General features: G+C 47.9%; 1 long non-coding RNA gene across 1 annotated transcript; it reads left to right on the top strand.

Moving 5' to 3' along the window:
* Positions 1–230: 230 nt before the first annotated feature.
* On the top strand, positions 231–16,454 carry LOC137570757 (uncharacterized). The gene is made up of 3 exons (XR_011031168.1): positions 231–383; positions 3,621–3,666; positions 16,112–16,454. It is a non-coding gene; the product is annotated as an uncharacterized lncRNA (long non-coding RNA).
* Positions 16,455–16,852: the final 398 nt, after the last annotated feature.

Genomic DNA, 16,852 nt, shown 5'->3' with positions numbered 1-16,852 from the left:
TATAATCTCTTGACCTGAAGAAACGGAGGGTGTCTCCTCCGGGAAACGTGTCGTTTGTTAGTCCAATTGTTAGTCACTTACTGTTCCCCTGTAGTCCTTGATATAGTCACAGTAAGCGTTGCCTAGCAACTGCATGACTTCTCAGCCCTCCTTAGAGCTGCCAGCAGCACTGAAAAAAAGCTGATACCTTTACCTCTTCTGTGGATTCCCTCCAAAGAGATCAACGGTCGTATCTAGCTACACCGCGCCTCCCTTCCTGCATCCTGGACTCCTTGCTGAGGTCTGGTGCCCATTGCTGACTGGGGAGCCCAGTCGCCAGCTGCCATCTAAGAGAGACGCAAGCTGACTTAGGCTGATCCTTACCGACAGCCACTACATTCCAGGTGAGACCTGTCCTGGATAGAACAGTGTGATTGCCACTTACTGCCAGTCTCAGAGAGCTCTTTTTGTTTGTTTTTAACCTATACTGGGGCACTTATACCAGGCTTACTATACTGGGGGCACCTATACCTGGCTACCTGTACTGTAAGTATGTTGTTTTTTTCAATATCCCGCCTGGCCTGCCTTATCAATTTCTTTTTGAGGGAGGGGTGTTGGTGGAGAGGGGGGCCCAATGATTTCTAGTTATGCCCCTGCAACTGCCATACACTTCATGTTACCTAATATTACAACAAGCAAACAACACAAAGCAAGAAGTAATGCCAACAACTCTTCCAAGTACTTAGATGTTTAACACTATACTGAGACAAAAAATACTATGTACCATGTTGTTTTAGGTCTCATGTATAACTTATTATTTAACAGAATGCATATAGAAACTCAGAACACTGTAGGGCTAGTAGCTTGGACTTATAGGTATGATGGAATTTTCAGGAACATGAAAATTCACTGTTGGTAAGACAAAAGTTTGACTCAAATGAGGCCAGTTAACCACTGGAAACAATTTGACCTTGGAATTATACACCCCATGCCAGAAAAAAAAAAACTAAAATGAAGGCTCTATGAATTTGTTTTTCACGTTGTTGGTGGCGTTTTATTGACGACGTATTTTGCATGTGGATGGGGCCACGTTCGGACCTAGATACCTTCATTCAAGATTTAGGGGTTAGTTGTCCATCAATTAAACTAACGTCTCACTCTAGTAGTGAGCAAATTGCTTTCCTGGATACTACAGTCTTGTTCTGCAATGGAGTCTTAAGCACAGACTTATTTATAAAAAAAACGGACAGGAATGCAGTTCTTGAGTACTCAAGTTTCCATCCAAGACATATAGTGGAAAATATCCCTCAGGGACAATTCATGAGGGTCAAGCGTATAGTCTCGGATGCTGATGTGTGTGAAAGTAGATTATGGGACATGGAACAGAAATTTGTGCAGAGGGGATATCCTAAATCATCTCTTGAGAAACAAAGCAAGAAAAAGAGGGTTAAAAACTGTTCAAGACAACGTATTCCATGTGTAACCACTTATTCAACAGTTAGTGAACAAGTGTCCAAGATTATTAAAAAACATTGGAGTATAAATTCATGAAGCATATCCTAATACAGGATCTTCTCAAAAAATTAGCATATTGTGATAAAGTTCATTATTTTCTGTAATGTACTGATAAACATTAGACTTTCATATATTTTAGATGCAAATACACACAACTGAAGTAGTTCAAGCCTTTTATTGTTTTAATATTGATGATTTTGGCATACAGCTCATGAAAACCCAAATTTCCTATCTCAAAAAAATTAGCATATTTCATCCGACCAATAAAAGAAAAGTGTTTTTAAAACAAAAAAGTCAACCTTCAAATAATTATGTTCAGTTATGCACTCAATACTTGGTCGGGAATCCTTTTGCAGAAATGACTGCTTCAATGCGGCGTGGCATGGTGGCAATCAGCCTGTGGCACTGCTCAGGTGTTATGGAGGCCCAGGATGCTTCGATAGTGGCCTTAAGCTCATCCAGAGTGTTGGTTCTTGCGTCTCTCAACTTTCTCTGCACAATATCCCACAGATTCTCTATGGGGTTCAGGTCAGGAGAGTTGGCAGGCCAATTGAGCACAGTAATACCATGGTCAGTAAACCATTTATCAGTGGTTTTGGCACTGTGAGCAGGTGCCAGGCCGTGCTGAAAAATGAAATCTTCATCTCTATAAAGCTTTTCAGCAGATGGAAGCATGAAGTGCTCCAAAATCTCCTGATAGCTAGCTGCATTGACCCTGCCCTTGATAAAACACAGTGGACCAACACCAGCAGCTGACATTGCACCTCAGACCATCACTGACTGTGGGTACTTGACACTGGACTTCAGGCATTTTGGCATTTCCCTCTCCCCAGTCTTCCTCCAGACTCTGGCACCTTGATTTCCGAATGACATGCAAAAGTTGCTTTCATCCGAAAAAAGTACTTTGGACCACTGTGCAATAGTCCAATGCTGCTTCTCTGTAGCCCAGGTCAGGCGCTTCTGCCGCTGTTTCTGGTTCAAAAGTGGGTTCATGCTTCCACCTGCTGAAAAGCTTTATGGAGATGAAGATTTCATTTTTCAGCATGACCTGGCACCTGCTCACAGTGCCAAAAGCACTGGTAAATGGTTTATTGACCATGGTATTACTGTGCTCAATTGGCCTGCCAACTCTCCTGACCTGAACCCTGTAGAAAATCTGTGGGATATTGTGAAGAGAAAGTTGAGAGACGCAAGACCCAACACTCTGGACGAGCTTAAGGCCGCTATCGAAGCATCCTGGGCCTCCATAACACCTGAGCAGTGCCACAGGCTGATTGCCTCCATGCCACGCCGCATTGAAGCAGTCATTTCTGCAAAAGGATTCCCGACCAAGTATTGAGTGCATAACTGAACATAATTATTTGAAGGTTGACTTTTTTTGTTTTAAAAACACTTTTCTTTTATTGGTCGGATGAAATATGCTAATTTTTTGAGATAGGAAATTTGGGTTTTCATGAGCTGTATGCCAAAATCATCAATATTAAAACAATAAAAGGCTTGAACTACTTCAGCTGTGTGTATTTGAATCTAAAATATATGAAAGTCTAATGTTTATCAGTACATTACAGAAAATAATGAACTTTATCACAATATGCTAATTTTTTGAGAAGATCCTGTATACCAGAATTTGTGGAACCCCCGCTTTTGTCATACAGGAGAGTACCTTCTATTCGGAGTAGTTAAAATTAGAGATCATTTCTCCAGGAAGAACACAGTTCTGGAATTGCCATGTGTGCAATAACATTAGGAAGGGTCCCTGCTTTACCCATCCATCAACCGGAAAAAAAAATTACAATAAGGGTCTACTATACGTGTGATTCTGCATATGTGGTCTACCTGCTGAAATGCCCTTGTGGCTTAGGGTATGTGGGCCAAACCACCCAGAGATTAAAGGACAGGATCTGCTCACATAAATCTTCAATACGAACTAAGTGCAAGGAACAAGCTGTCTCTAACCATTTTCTGACTAATAGACACTCAGTTTCACAACTAAAATTTCAGGTGATAGATCTGGATTGTTATCTATCTTGTGGTAGTTTGTATAGCTAGTATGTTATTATTTCCTGAATATGTATTGTAACTGTATAATGCTTTATATAAATTTTTTATTGTTCTCTTCACTTTAGATGGGGGAAGGCACAGTGGAGGACCCTTCATTTTTACACTGCAGTAGTGAGTATGTATGATCTTTTTTAGAGTTAAGTCCCCTTTAAATATTCGTATCTGGGTGCTGGCAATATAACTCAGTGAGTAAACTGTTATTAAAGACTGCTATTGAAGAGGGCACTTATATATGTGTGATACACAGGATGTCTTGTACAGAGGCTGCATTTGTTTAGGTGGCGTCTGCTGCTTGGATTGAGCCGGCGTATTGTGTTTACAGGCTGTGTATCTAACAGTATGTGGCGGTGTCTGTATGACGCGCTGTATTTACCTAGCCATGTGTTCTCGAGTCCTTGGACTCTGATTGGCGGAGGAGGGAGTAAAGTCAATCCCCTACATTACGTCATTGATTTCCAGGTAGAGCGGCCGATTTTAATGTTTACACACCGCTTTTGCTGGCAAACAGATGGGGCAGACAGTGCAATTATGTAAGTGTGCTTTTTTCTATGAAAGCAGCAGGATCGCCGATGAATGAGGCTGCTTACCCCCGTGTTTGATGGGGGTTGAGTGAGTGGATGAGGGGTTCGCTGCGCACTCTTTTTCAGGCGGAGGGATCCCTTTGGTGCTGTCTTTGTTGTGCACACGGGATCCATACTATTTGCACTCATTGGTCCATCTGCCTTTGCACGCAGTCTTCCATCAGGTCCTCCACAGTGCTGACTCCTGATTGGTAGGTGAGGTATATATAAGTTGATGTTTTTGAATGTTTGGGTAGTGTGGGACTGTCCAGCCTGAAGAAAGGCGGAAGTCTGAAACAGCGGGCTGTCGTTGGTTATCAGCCCCATACCATTTTTCACCATTTTTATGGATTTTAATATATCCTAATAAAGAGCTATGTTTTAAGTAAAAGAGCATTTTTTGGAGGTGCTGACCACTTTCTTGGGGACATCACCCTTAAACGCATTGTAAAGCATAGTTGCCAGCTTGTTCTGCAAGTGCTGCATCCTTTCTGCCTTCTGGTGATTTGGAAACATCTCCGCCACTTTGTGCCTATACCGAGGGTCTAGTAGCGTGGCCACCCAGTACAGCTCATTCCCCTTGAGTTTTTTAATACGGGGGTCCCTCAACAGGCTGGACAGCATGAAAGACGCCATCTGCACAAAGTTAGATGCAGGCGTACTATCCCTCTCCTCTTGCTCTTCCTCAGTGATGTCAGCTAAGTTCTCCTCCTCCCCTCAGCCACGAACAATACCACGGGAAAGTTGAGCAGCACAAGCCCCCTGCGACACCTGCTGCGGTTGTTCTTCCGCCTCATTATCCTCCTCCAAAACAAGACTTTCCTCATCATCTGACGCCTCTTCCCCAAACGACTCTTCCTCCTCCTCCCCCCTCTGTGCTTCTGCAGGTGTTGAGGAATCATCTTCTTCTGCTGAGAATTGATCCCACAACTCTTCCTCCCGTTCATGTTCACGCTCCTCCACAGCTTGATCCACCACTATACGCACGGCACGCTCCAGGAAGAAGGCATATGGGATCAAGTCGCTGATGGCGCCTTCACTGCGTCTCACCAGGTTTGTCACCTCCTCAAACGGCCGCATGAGCCTGCAGGCATTTTGCATCAGTGTCCAGTTCTTCGGCCAGAACATCCCCATCTCCCCAGATTGTGTCCTTTGACTGTAGTTGTAGAGATACTGTTTGATGGCTTTCTCCTGTTGGAGCAGGCGATCGAACATCAGAAGGGTCGAATTCCAGCAAGTCGGGCTATCGCAAATCAAGCGTCTCACTGGCAAGTTGTTTATCCGCTGAATATCGGCCAAGCATGCCATGGCCATGTAAGACCACCTGAAATGCCCACACACCTTCCTGGACTGCTTTAGGGCGTCCTGTAAGCCTGGGTACTTAGAGAAAAATATCTGAATTACGAGATTGAGCACATGTGCCATACAGGGTACATGTGTCAACTTTCCCAAATTCAAAGCCGAAATTAGATTGCTGCCATTGTCACACACCATGTTGTCGATCTCCAGTTGGTGCGGGGTCAGCCACTGATCCACCTGTTTGTTAAGAGCAGCCAGGAGAGCTGCTCCAGTGTGACTCTCCACTTTGAGGCAAGACATGTCTAAGATGGTGTGACACCGTCGTACCTGGCATGCAGCATAGGCCCTGGGGAGCTGGGGCTGTGTAGCTGGAGAGGAGATTGCAGCACTAGTAGAGTTGCACTTCCACTCAGCCAAGGAGGAGGAGGAGGATGACAGTGAAGAGGATGTAGCAGGAGGAGAGGAGGTGGCAGCAGGCCTGCCTGCAAGCTGTGGAGGTGTCACAACTAGGTCCGCTTCACAGCCACGTACTCCCTGCTTGCCAGTGGTCACCAGGTTGACCCAATGGGCTGTGTAAGTAATGTACCTGCCCTGACTGTGCTTTGCAGACCAGGCATCCATGGTCAGATGGACGCTTGACCCAACGCTGTGTGCCAGAGATGACACCACTTGCCTTTCAAATTCATAGTACAGTTTGGGTATCACCTTTTTTGAGAAATAATTGCGGCCTGGTATCTTCCACTGCGGTGTCGCAATGGCCACACATTTTCGGAAGGCCTCAGAGTCCACCAGCTGGTGTGGTAACAGTTGGCGAGCTAACAGTTCCGCCAAGCCAGCTGTCAGACCCCAGGCAAGGGGGTGACTGGCAGACATTGGCTTCTTCCACTCAATGATTTCCCTCACGGACACCTGGCTGCTGCTGTGGGCAGAGGAGCAGGAACCGCTCAAGGTGAGAGGAGGGTGGCTGTGAAGGTGCAAGGGAGAAAGCGGCTGAAGATAATGCACCTGAAGAAGGAAGAGGAGAAGGAGGGTGGCTTTTCTTTTGTAGGCTGCTTTTGTTCAGGTGCTCTTCCCATTGCCATTTGTGCTTTTTCTCCATGTGCCTTCATAAGGCAGTTGTCCCTACTTTTGGCCTTTCCACGGCTCAATTTTTGGTGGCAGAGAGTACAGATGGCATTGCTCTCATCTGAGGCAGACACACAAAAAAATTTCCACATCGCTGAGCCCTGGGGTGATGGCACTATGGTGGTGTCAGCAGCTGACGTTGGAGGGCATGTTGGCTGGCTGTCCATAGGCGGCGATACATGGCGCCGGACACTGCCACCAGCTGTTTCTGATGACGAGCTCCCCCTGCTTCTTTCAGCAACACCTCTCCTCCTACTCCTCTCTGACTCCCCCTCTGAACTGTCCCCCTGTTCATCTCCTCTATTGGGAACCCAGGTGACATCCATATCATCATAATCACCATCATAATAATCATCCTCCCCAGCTTCGCTTGTATCAGACACTTCCAAAACTACACCAACAGCAGATACTTCATCATCATCCTCCTCACACCTTACGTCCATAGTGCCGCCTAACTCAGACATATGAGGTTGTGTAACTTGCTTAGCGTCTTCATCTTGTAACAATAATGGCTGTGAATCAGTTAATTCCCCACCAAATAACTCCTGCGAAGTGTCAAATGTAGCAGATGTGGTGCTTGTAGTAGTGCTGGTGGCTGCGGAAGATGAGGTGTTCTGTGTTAAATAGTCAACTAGGTCCTAACAATCTTGGGAGTTGATGGCACGTGCCTTCTTCTGGGCACTGTCCTTTTGTCCAGGGCCGCACGAAATCAGGTCAGCACGACCTCGAACAGACCTGCCGGGTGGCCTGCCTCCGAGTCTGCCTCTACCTGTTTTGTCCATATCGGGGGGGGGGATGAAGTGAAAGATATGCACTGACTTGAGTAATGAAATGAGAAGTCACACAGGTGCAGTGAAAGGTATGCAGTGACTGGTATTACAATACAATGTGCAGCTGTCACACAGGTGCAGTGAACAGGTATGCAGTGACTGGTATGTAAAACTGCGTGCTGTCACGCAGGTGCAGTGAACAGGTATGCAGTGACTGGTATCGATACAATGTGCAGCTGTCACACACACAGGTACCGTGAACAGGTATGCAGTGACTAGTATTACAAATGTACAGCTGTCACACACAAAGGTACCGTGAACAGGTATGCAGTGACTAGTATTACAAATGTGCAGCTGTCACACACACAGGTACCATTAACAGGTATGCAGTGACTAGTATTACAAATGTGCAGCTGTCACACATACAGGTACTGTGAACAGGTATGCAGTGACTAGTATTACAAATGTGCAGCTGTCACACACACAGGTACCGTGAACAGGTATGCAGTGACTGGTATATATAACACGCTGCTGTCACGCAGGTGCAGTAAACATGAACAGGTATGCAGTGACTGGTATTACGAATATGCAGCTGTCCCACACAGGTGCAGTGAAAAGGTAGTCAATGAATGTGCTGGGCCTTGCACAGTATAGCAATTAGCAAGGGCCAGCTGCGACTGACAGGGCTGTATATGAAAGTGTCAGTGGGCCACAGTGGTGCTCGGATACCCCTTTTTATTATTCGAGTTTGGTCGAATTCGAATAGTAAATTATTCGAGTTCGGTCGAATATTCGAGTCGAATATTTTTTACTATTCGATTCGACCTCGGACTTCGAGCTCACTATTCGAGTCGGTATTCGAGCTCATTATTCGAACTGACTATTCGAATTGGCCTTAAATAGCTTCCAACACTTGTTTTGAGGGTGAATGATGCAAGAAACATCTTTTTTTCCAAGTAACAACAGCAAGTGATTATGTGGGGATGTTCCTTTAAAAAAAAAAGGTGGAAAGAGAAGTTGTGTCCAAAATTCTGTTCAGTACAGTGTATATACTTCTTCTTCTTCTTTTGTATCTTTTATATCTTCTTCTTCTTCTTCTTCTTCTTCTTTTTCTTCTTCTTTTTCCTCTTCTTCTTCTTCTTCTTCTTCTTCTATATCTTCTTCTTCTATATCTGCTTCTTCTTCTTCTTCTATATCTTCTTCTTCTTCTTCTTCTTCTATATCTTCTTGTTCTATATCTTCTTCTTCTTCTTCTTCTTCTTCTTCTATATCGTCTTCTTCTATATCTTCTTCTTCTTCTTCTATATCGTCTTCTTCTACTTCTTCTTCTTCTTCTTCTTCATCTTCTTCTTCTTCTTCATCTTCTTCTTCATCTTCATCTTCTTCATCTTCATCTTCTTCTTCTTCATCTTCTTCTTCTATATCTTTTCTATATCTTCTTTTTCTATATCTTCTTCCTATTATTATTTTTCTATTTCGTATTCTTCTTTTTCTATATCTTCTTCTCCTTCTTCTTCTTCTTCTCCTTCTTCTTCTTCTTTTTCTATATCTTCTTCTTCTTCTATATCGTCTTCTTCGTCTTCACTTATTTCTCTTTTATTTATTTATTTTTTAAAGAAATGCAGCTATTTTTGAGCGTAATAAATAGCTGGTGGCGCACGCATGTTGGAAGCGCCATTGTATGTGCTCCCTGGCAGTGGAAACACACAGACAGCAGGAGGTAAATTCAGCAGCAGCAGCAGGAGGAGGAGGATGATTGTGTGGCAGCAGGCAGTCAATGAGGCAGGCAGCGAGACATAATAGGCTGTGGTACCTAGCGGTGGTACCAGGCCGTAAATACACAGCATGAGGTTCCAGACAGCGGTCGTGAAGCCCACATCACGTCCAATACACAACTGGGACAACACAGTTTTCAACCCGGACACCTCTAAAAATAATATCACAAAGTATTAATAAAAAGTATATATATGTTTATCTTTCTTTTAAAGAAATGCAGCTATTTTTGTGCGTAACAAATAGCTGGTGGCGCATGGTGGAAGCGCCATTGTATGTGATCCCTGGCAGTGGAAACACACAGACAGCAGGAGGTAAATTCAGCAGCAGGAGGAGGAGGATGAGTGTGTGGCAGCAGGCAGTCAATGAGGCAGGCAGCGTGACATAATAGCCCTTGTACCTAGCGGTGATACCCGGGCGTTTACTTTTTTTTTTTTTTTTTACAATTACACAGATATAGCTATTGTTGGACGTAATAGCTGGTGGCAGAGTGGCAGCAGAAGGTAAAATCTGTGTACCCTGGCAGTGGGAAACACAGACAGACAGACAGCAGCAGCATCAGGAGGAATGGAGGAGTAGTGTGAGTGTGGCAGCAGGTAGGTAGGCAGCGTGACATAATAGCCCTGGTACCTAGCGTTGATACCAGGGCTGTAAATAAACACAGCAGGAGGTCCCAGACAGCGGTCGTGCAGCCCACATCGTGTCCAATACCCAACTGGGACAACACAGTTTTCAACCCGGGCACCTCAGAGCTATTGTTTGATGTAATAGCTGGTGGCAGAACGGCAGCAGAAGGTAAATCTGTGTACCCTGGCAGTGGGAAACACAGTGGGAAACACAGACAGACAGACAGCAGAAGGGCAGTACACAGCTGCCCACTGTAGATGTAAAATGTGTGGCTGCAGGCGACGTAATAGTCAAAGGGAACCAGGATGGCTTAGTGAGCAGGAGCCAGGAGGTGGTAAAGGGTGATAAGGCACATTAACGATGGTTCTTCCGGCAGCCAGTTCATGTCCCCCTCTCGCCGACAACAGGGGCCAGGAACTCGCCTTCCACCCACGCCTGGTTCATCTTGAGAAACTTCAGTCTGTCCACAGACTTGTGAGACAGACGTGAGCGTTTCTCGGTGACCACGCCACCAGTTGCACTGAAGCAGCGCTCGGACAGCACGCTGGAAGGGGGGCAGGACAGCACTTCCAGGGCGTACTGCGCCAGCTCGCTCCAGATCTCCAGGCGCTTGACCCAATACTCCATGGGATCAACAGGGGCATCGCTGTCAAGCCCGCTGTAGGACCCCATGTAGTCAGCCACCATGCGGGTCAGGCGCTGGCTGTGACCGGAGGAGGATGCTGCTGCATGCACCTCCTCTCTAGTCACTGCTGCCGGAGCCTCTACAGTCCTGTTGCTGAGAGACAGCAGGTCTGTGGGGCGCTTGCTGCTGGATGCAGGCACCTGCTGCTGCCTCTGTGCTGGCTGTGGCTGGACAGTGGGGGTGGAAGGCTGGGGGAAGGCTTCCTCCAAGCGCTCAACAAGGGCCTGCTGCAAGCTCCTTATTTGTTGCGCTGGCCCTCCTCCTGCAGGCGGCAGGAACTGGCTCAACTTCCCCTTGAGGCACGGGGCATGGGTCCAACATCATGCTGATCCAGATGTCGTCCCTCTGCTTCATCTGGATCACCCTGGGGTCCTTGCGCAGGCACGTCAGCATGTGCGCTGCCATTGGGAAGAGGCGGGCCACGTGTGCTGGCACATCGACGGCAGTGCTGTCCTCATCCTCCTCCTCTGCCTCCTCAGCCTCATCCTCTCTCCACCCCCGCACCAACTCAGCTGCGCTGTGCTGATCCCCCTCATCAGCAGCAAGGTCAGGGACCTCCACCAAGTCCTCCTCCTCCTCCCCCTCAGAGGTGGACTGTGCAGCTGCATGCTGCTCCTGCTGGGCCAACGCTGCCGCTCCCTGTTCCAGCAAAGCATCGAGGGCCCTGTTCAGCAGACAAACCAGGGGCACCCACTCGCAGACCATAGCATGGTCCCTGCTCACCATGTTAGTGGCCTGCAGAAAGGGAGCCAGCACTAAGCACACCTGCTGCATGTGCCTCCAGTCGTCATCGGGGATGATGGACGGGATGTTGCTGGTCTTGTCCCTTTTCTGAGCGGCGGAAACAGTGGCCAGGGCAAGGTACTGGTTGACAGCGTGCTTCTGTTCAACCAGACGCTCCAACATCGCCAGGGTGGAGTTCCAGCGAGTTGGAACGTCAAGGATCAGCCGATGGCGTGGCAGCTCCAGCTCCTTTTGCACGTCTTCCAGGCTCGCACAGGCTGCAGCTGAGCGCCGGAAGTGACGCACAACATTCCTTGCCGTTTCCAGCAGTTCGCCCATCCCCTGGTAGGTGCGCAAGAACTTCTGCACCACCAGGTTCAGCACGTGGGCAAGACAGGGGATGTGGGTCAGGTTTCCCCTGTCAATTGCGGCAACCAGATTGGCCCCATTGTCGGCCACCACCTCTCCAACTCTGAGGCCTCTGGGGGTCAGCCAAATCCTCTCCTGCTCCTGGAGTTTGGCCAACACATGGGCTGCCGTCAGTTTGGTCTTCCCAAGGCTGACCAACTGCAGCAGCGCTTGGCAGTGGCGGGCCTTCACGCTGCTGCTGAGGCGGGGGGTTTGGCCAGGTGTGCCAGAGGATGGCAGAGGATCGGAGGAACCTGCTGCAGTTCCCCTGACCCTGCGGGGTGGCACCACCCACTGTGTTGCTGCTGCTGCTGTGCCCGCTGCTGCTCTCCCATCCTCACCCCCTTCCACCAAGCTGACCCAGTGGACAGTGAAGGACAGGTAGCGGCCTGCCCCGAAGCGGCTGCTCTAGGAGTCCATGGTGACGTGGACCCTTTCACCAACCGCGTGCTCCAGCCCTTGCTCCACATTGGCCATCACAAAGCGGTGCAGTGCAGGAATGGCCTTGCGGGCAAAGTAGTGTCTGCTGGGGAGCTGCCAGTCTGGGGCTGCACAAGCAAGCAGCGCACGCATGTCGCTCCCCTCCTGCACGAGCGTGTACGGCAGGAGTTGGGAGCACATGGCCCGTGCCAGCAAGCCAATCAGCTGACGCACGCGACGGCTGCTGGGAGGCAGAGCCCTAACCACCCCCTGGAAGGACTCGCTCAAAAGGCTCTGGCGTGGCCTTTTGCTAGCACGGGAATCAGCGGACACAGCAGAGGAGGCCACTGAGGACTGGCTGCCAGAACAGGCCTCAGTGTCGGCGGCAGGAGTTGCAGAGGGGGGAGGAGCAGTGCGTTTCCGCACTCCTGCTGCTGCTGCTGGAGGAGCAGGAGGGCGGGTGGCTGCTGTTGCTGCTGCTGCTGCTGAAGGCTGTGCAGTGATGGGTGTGGTGCCACTGCCAGCACCAGATGCCTTCAGCCTCTGGAACTCCTCATGCTGGTGGAAATGTTTAGCAGCAAGGTGGTTGATGAGCGAGCTGGTGCTGATCTTTAAGGGGTCTGCACCTCTGCTCAACTTCCGCTGACAGTGGTTGCAAGTTGGCGTACTTGCTGTCAACTGTGGGCATTGTGAAAAATCGCCAGATTGGTGACAAGAACAACCCCCTACGGCCTGGAGCCGCTGCTGCCTGTCTCCCTGTGGTGGTTGGGGGGGGGGGCTTGGGTGCGGCTGGTGGTGGTACTGGCAGATGCTGCTGCTGCTGCTGCTGCTGAGCCTGAGACACCAGCAGGCTGTGGGACTTGCCTACTGCTGCCAATGCTTGCAATGATGCACCTCCTTGCAAGGCCCACAAGCGCATCCTCCTCCTCCTCCTCCTCAGAGCTGCTGATGATGACATCCCCAGGTGCTGGTGGTGGCGGCACCCAGTCTTTGTCTGTCACCACGTCATCATCATCATCATCATCCTCCCCCTCCTGAAACATGTCCTGCTGGGATGATGACCCCCCAAACTCCTCTCCTGATGCATGGATGGGCTGCTTGACTGTCGCCACAGTCTTGCTGTCCAATCCCTCATCCCCCAAAGTGCCCATCAGCATCTCCTCCTCCAAATCGCCAACAACAGCAGACAATTGACTCATGATGCCTGGGGTCAAAAGACTGCTGAATGACAGATCGCCAACTGACGGTGAACTGGCCTCCTCCCTTGGCCCTGCTGGGCGGCTGCTGCGAACAGGGGTGGTGGTGGTGAGGGTGGAGGCCTCGGATGCAGAGCTGATGGCGGGCTGCTCATCCTCCGTCATCAGTTGCACCACAGTGGCTGCATCCTTTTCCTCAATGGGACGTTTCCGACCCGGCTGGAGGAAAATAGGAGCAGGTACTACACGCTGCTGCTGCTGCTGCTGTGTCTCTGCAGCGTGAGTTGCTCCTGCTGGGCGGCGCCCAAGGCGTCCACGGCCAGTGGCTATAGGAGGAATGTTAGCCACTGACGCAGCTGCTGCTGCTGCGGAACTGTGCATGGTGGCGCGGCCGCGGCTTGCCACAATGCTGCTCCCTCTCCTCTTGATTCCCTTGCTGCCCTTCCCCTTGCCCAAACCGCGCTGGCTGCCACTTCCAGACATCTTAGATGTTTTGGGTGTAAACAAAAAAGTTTTTTAAAAGGGCGGGTGAAAAAGTGGGGTACTTTAATGGAGTGGGTTGGTGGGTGAGGTGACACTAATCACTAAGTGATTAGATCGCTAAGTGATTACTAGTACAGTACTAATACAAAATACAATAATTCAGTAATCAGTATAAGTGTGAACAGTGAGTGTGTCCCCTAGTACACTAACTAGAAAATACAATAATCAGTAGTAATCAGATTAAGTAGAAGGAAATAGAGTGTGTGTACTGAGTGCACACACACACACACACGCAGGAGCTAGCCTATGAACAGTGACTGAGTGTCCCTAGTACAGTAAGTACTAGTAACAGTAAGTAGTACAACTAGAAATTACAATAAGTAATCAGAAGGAAATAGAGTGTGTGTGTACTACTGTACAGACAGTGCACGCACACACACACACAGGAGCTAGCCTATGAACAGTGACTGAGTGTCCCTCCCTAGTAGTACGTAGTAAGTAAGTGTACAACTAGCAATTACAATAATCAGTAGTAATCAAAAGGAAATAGATTGTGTGTACTGTACAGACAGTGCACGCACACACACACGCAGGAGCTAGCCTATGAACAGTGACTGAGTGTCCCTAGTACAGTAAGTACTAGTAACAGTAAGTAGTACAACTAGAAATTACAATAAGTAATCAGAAGGAAATAGAGTGTGTGTACTACTGTACAGACAGTGCACGCACCGCACACACACACGCAGGAGCTAGCCTATGAACAGTGACTGAGTGTCCCTCCCTAGTAGTAAGTAGTAAGTAAGTGTACAACTAGAAATTACAATAATCAGTAGTAATCAAAAGGAAATAGAGTGTGTGTACTGTACAGACAGTGCACGCACACACACACGCAGGAGCTAGCCTATGAACAGTGACTGAGTGTCCCTAGTAGTAAGTAGTTAGTAAGTACAACTAGAAATTACAATAATCAATAGTAATCAGAAGGAAATAGAGTGTGTGTACTGTACAGACAGTGCACGCACACACACACACGCAGGAGCTAGCCTATGAACAGTGACTGAGTGTCCCTAGTAGTAAGTAGTTAGTAAGTACAACTAGAAATTACAATAATCAATAGTAATCAGAAGGAAATAGAGTGTGTATACTGTACAGACAGTGCACGCACACACACACGCAGGAGCTAGCCTATGAACAGTGACTGAGTGTCCCTAGTAGTAAGTAGTTAGTAAGTACAACTAGAAATTACAATAATCAATAGTAATCAGAAGGAAATAGAGTGTGTGTACTGCACGCACACACGCAGGAGCTATGAACAAACAGTGACAGTGAGTGTCCTAGTACAGTTACTACAAAATACAATCACTCAGTAGTAAAGGACAGCAGAAACACTGGTATAATAAATTAACAGAGGACAGGAGGACAGCTGCCCACACAGGCAAGGCCCTGAGGCCTAAAGCTGTGAGCTTGCCTGCAGCAGCTGTCTGTCTCTATGTAACACACAAGCTACTAACTAAAATACAATGTCTATCTAACTAACAACAATATAGGTGTGTATAGGAGGTGTATGTGAGCAAAAACGCTAGGTAATTGACCACAATAGAGCTCTTGCTAAGCCAAAGCACAAAGGAGCAGATCTCTCTCTGTACAAAGTCAGGCAAGGACGGAAAAAACGAACATGGCGGCCGCTATTTATAGGGTAGGGGCTGGCCAGGGTCCCCCTCTGTGATTGGCTGCCGTCAGAGGGCCTGGGAGCCCTCTGATTGGCTCTAAGGACATCAATCTGGGCTATGACGCTATTCGAGCTCGGTATTCGAGCTCGAATAGCGCTGTTTGCTCGAATAGCTCGAGTAGTGAATGGGCTATTCGAGTTCACTCGAATAGCCCATTCGAATAGCTGCAGCTATTCGAGCTCGGTATTCGAGCTCGAATAGCTGAAAAAGAGCTCGAATATTCGAGCTACTCGAATATTCGAGCTCTGCTGAGCACCCCTGGTGGGCCACACACAAAAAAAAACATCAAAAGAACATTAGCTCTCCAAAGAGCTGTTTTGTGGTGCTTCTTAGCAATAAGTATCAGCAAGGAGCAAGCTAACAAGCCTAACAACAGCCTAACTAAGCTTTCCCTATGTCTACAGCAGGTTGCTCTCCCCTCTCTAATTACTGCAGCTACACCGAGTGAGATAATGGCCAATGCAGCTGCCTTATATAAAGGGGGGGGGGGATGGGGCTCCAGGAGGGAGTGCAGCCTGATTGGCTGCCCTGTGTCTGCTGACTGAGGTAGAGGGTCAAAGTTGAGCCTAATGATGTAGTATAGCGGGCGGGTCGAACTTGCATATAGTTTGCGGTTCACAGCGAACGCGAACCACCAATGTTCACGCGAATACGTTCGCATGCGAACCGTTCGGGCCATCACTAGTAGAATGTGGGGATTATGTTGATATTATTAAACACGACATACTTAACAGAAAAAAATCTTCTTTTCTTCTAGGCACTGCCTCATCTTCTGAGTTACTCATCCTTGGAAGTTGCTATGAAGCTTCTTTTCAAGTTCCCCATCATGGTTCAGCTCCCTGGACCAGCATGGAGAGGGCCAAGAATAGCCTATGGAGGGAGAGGCAGGCAGAGGAGCTCAGTAAGCCTGGCTTTGTCCAGCCTTATTCAAAACAGGAGGGACTGGTCAGTTTAAGGGAGAAAAAGTGTTAGTGCTACCATGGGAAACAGTTTACAGGACACGCTTTGCTTGGTATACTTTCCAATGAGAAGACATTGCATTGAACAATAGTGTGTCTGAATACTGTGCCACTGTATAATAAAGGTTGATGTACAGTGTACACTATAGAATACTGCTCAGAGGACATTATAATTAAATATTTGAGGTTGTATTTTTTTAAATTAAGCAAAACTTAGTAACTTTTGACCTCATATGCGAAATGGCTGAATACCATCAGTGAACTGGAGCAAGGCAGCTATTATGGGGCTTGATAACCCTACTGTCTCTACATATTCTCTACCATGTTCCTTACAAGTGGTGACATTAAAAATAAAGTGTCCCCCCCCCCTCCTTAATTTTGTCCAAACTAAATTAGCCTCATGGACTAAATTACCTTTATCAGTGGCAGGATGGGTGAACCTCATAAAAATGTTCTTATTTCCCAAGGTTCTTTATATATAATCATCATACATCAAACAATCATACATAATTTGCCCACATATACTCTAAACACCTTTT

Source organism: Hyperolius riggenbachi, chromosome 4 (genome assembly GCF_040937935.1).
Source record: "Hyperolius riggenbachi isolate aHypRig1 chromosome 4, aHypRig1.pri, whole genome shotgun sequence".
Lineage (NCBI taxonomy): Eukaryota > Metazoa > Chordata > Amphibia > Anura > Hyperoliidae > Hyperolius > Hyperolius riggenbachi.
Note: the sequence above shows the minus strand (reverse complement) of the source record. Positions and strands in the feature narration are given on the sequence as shown.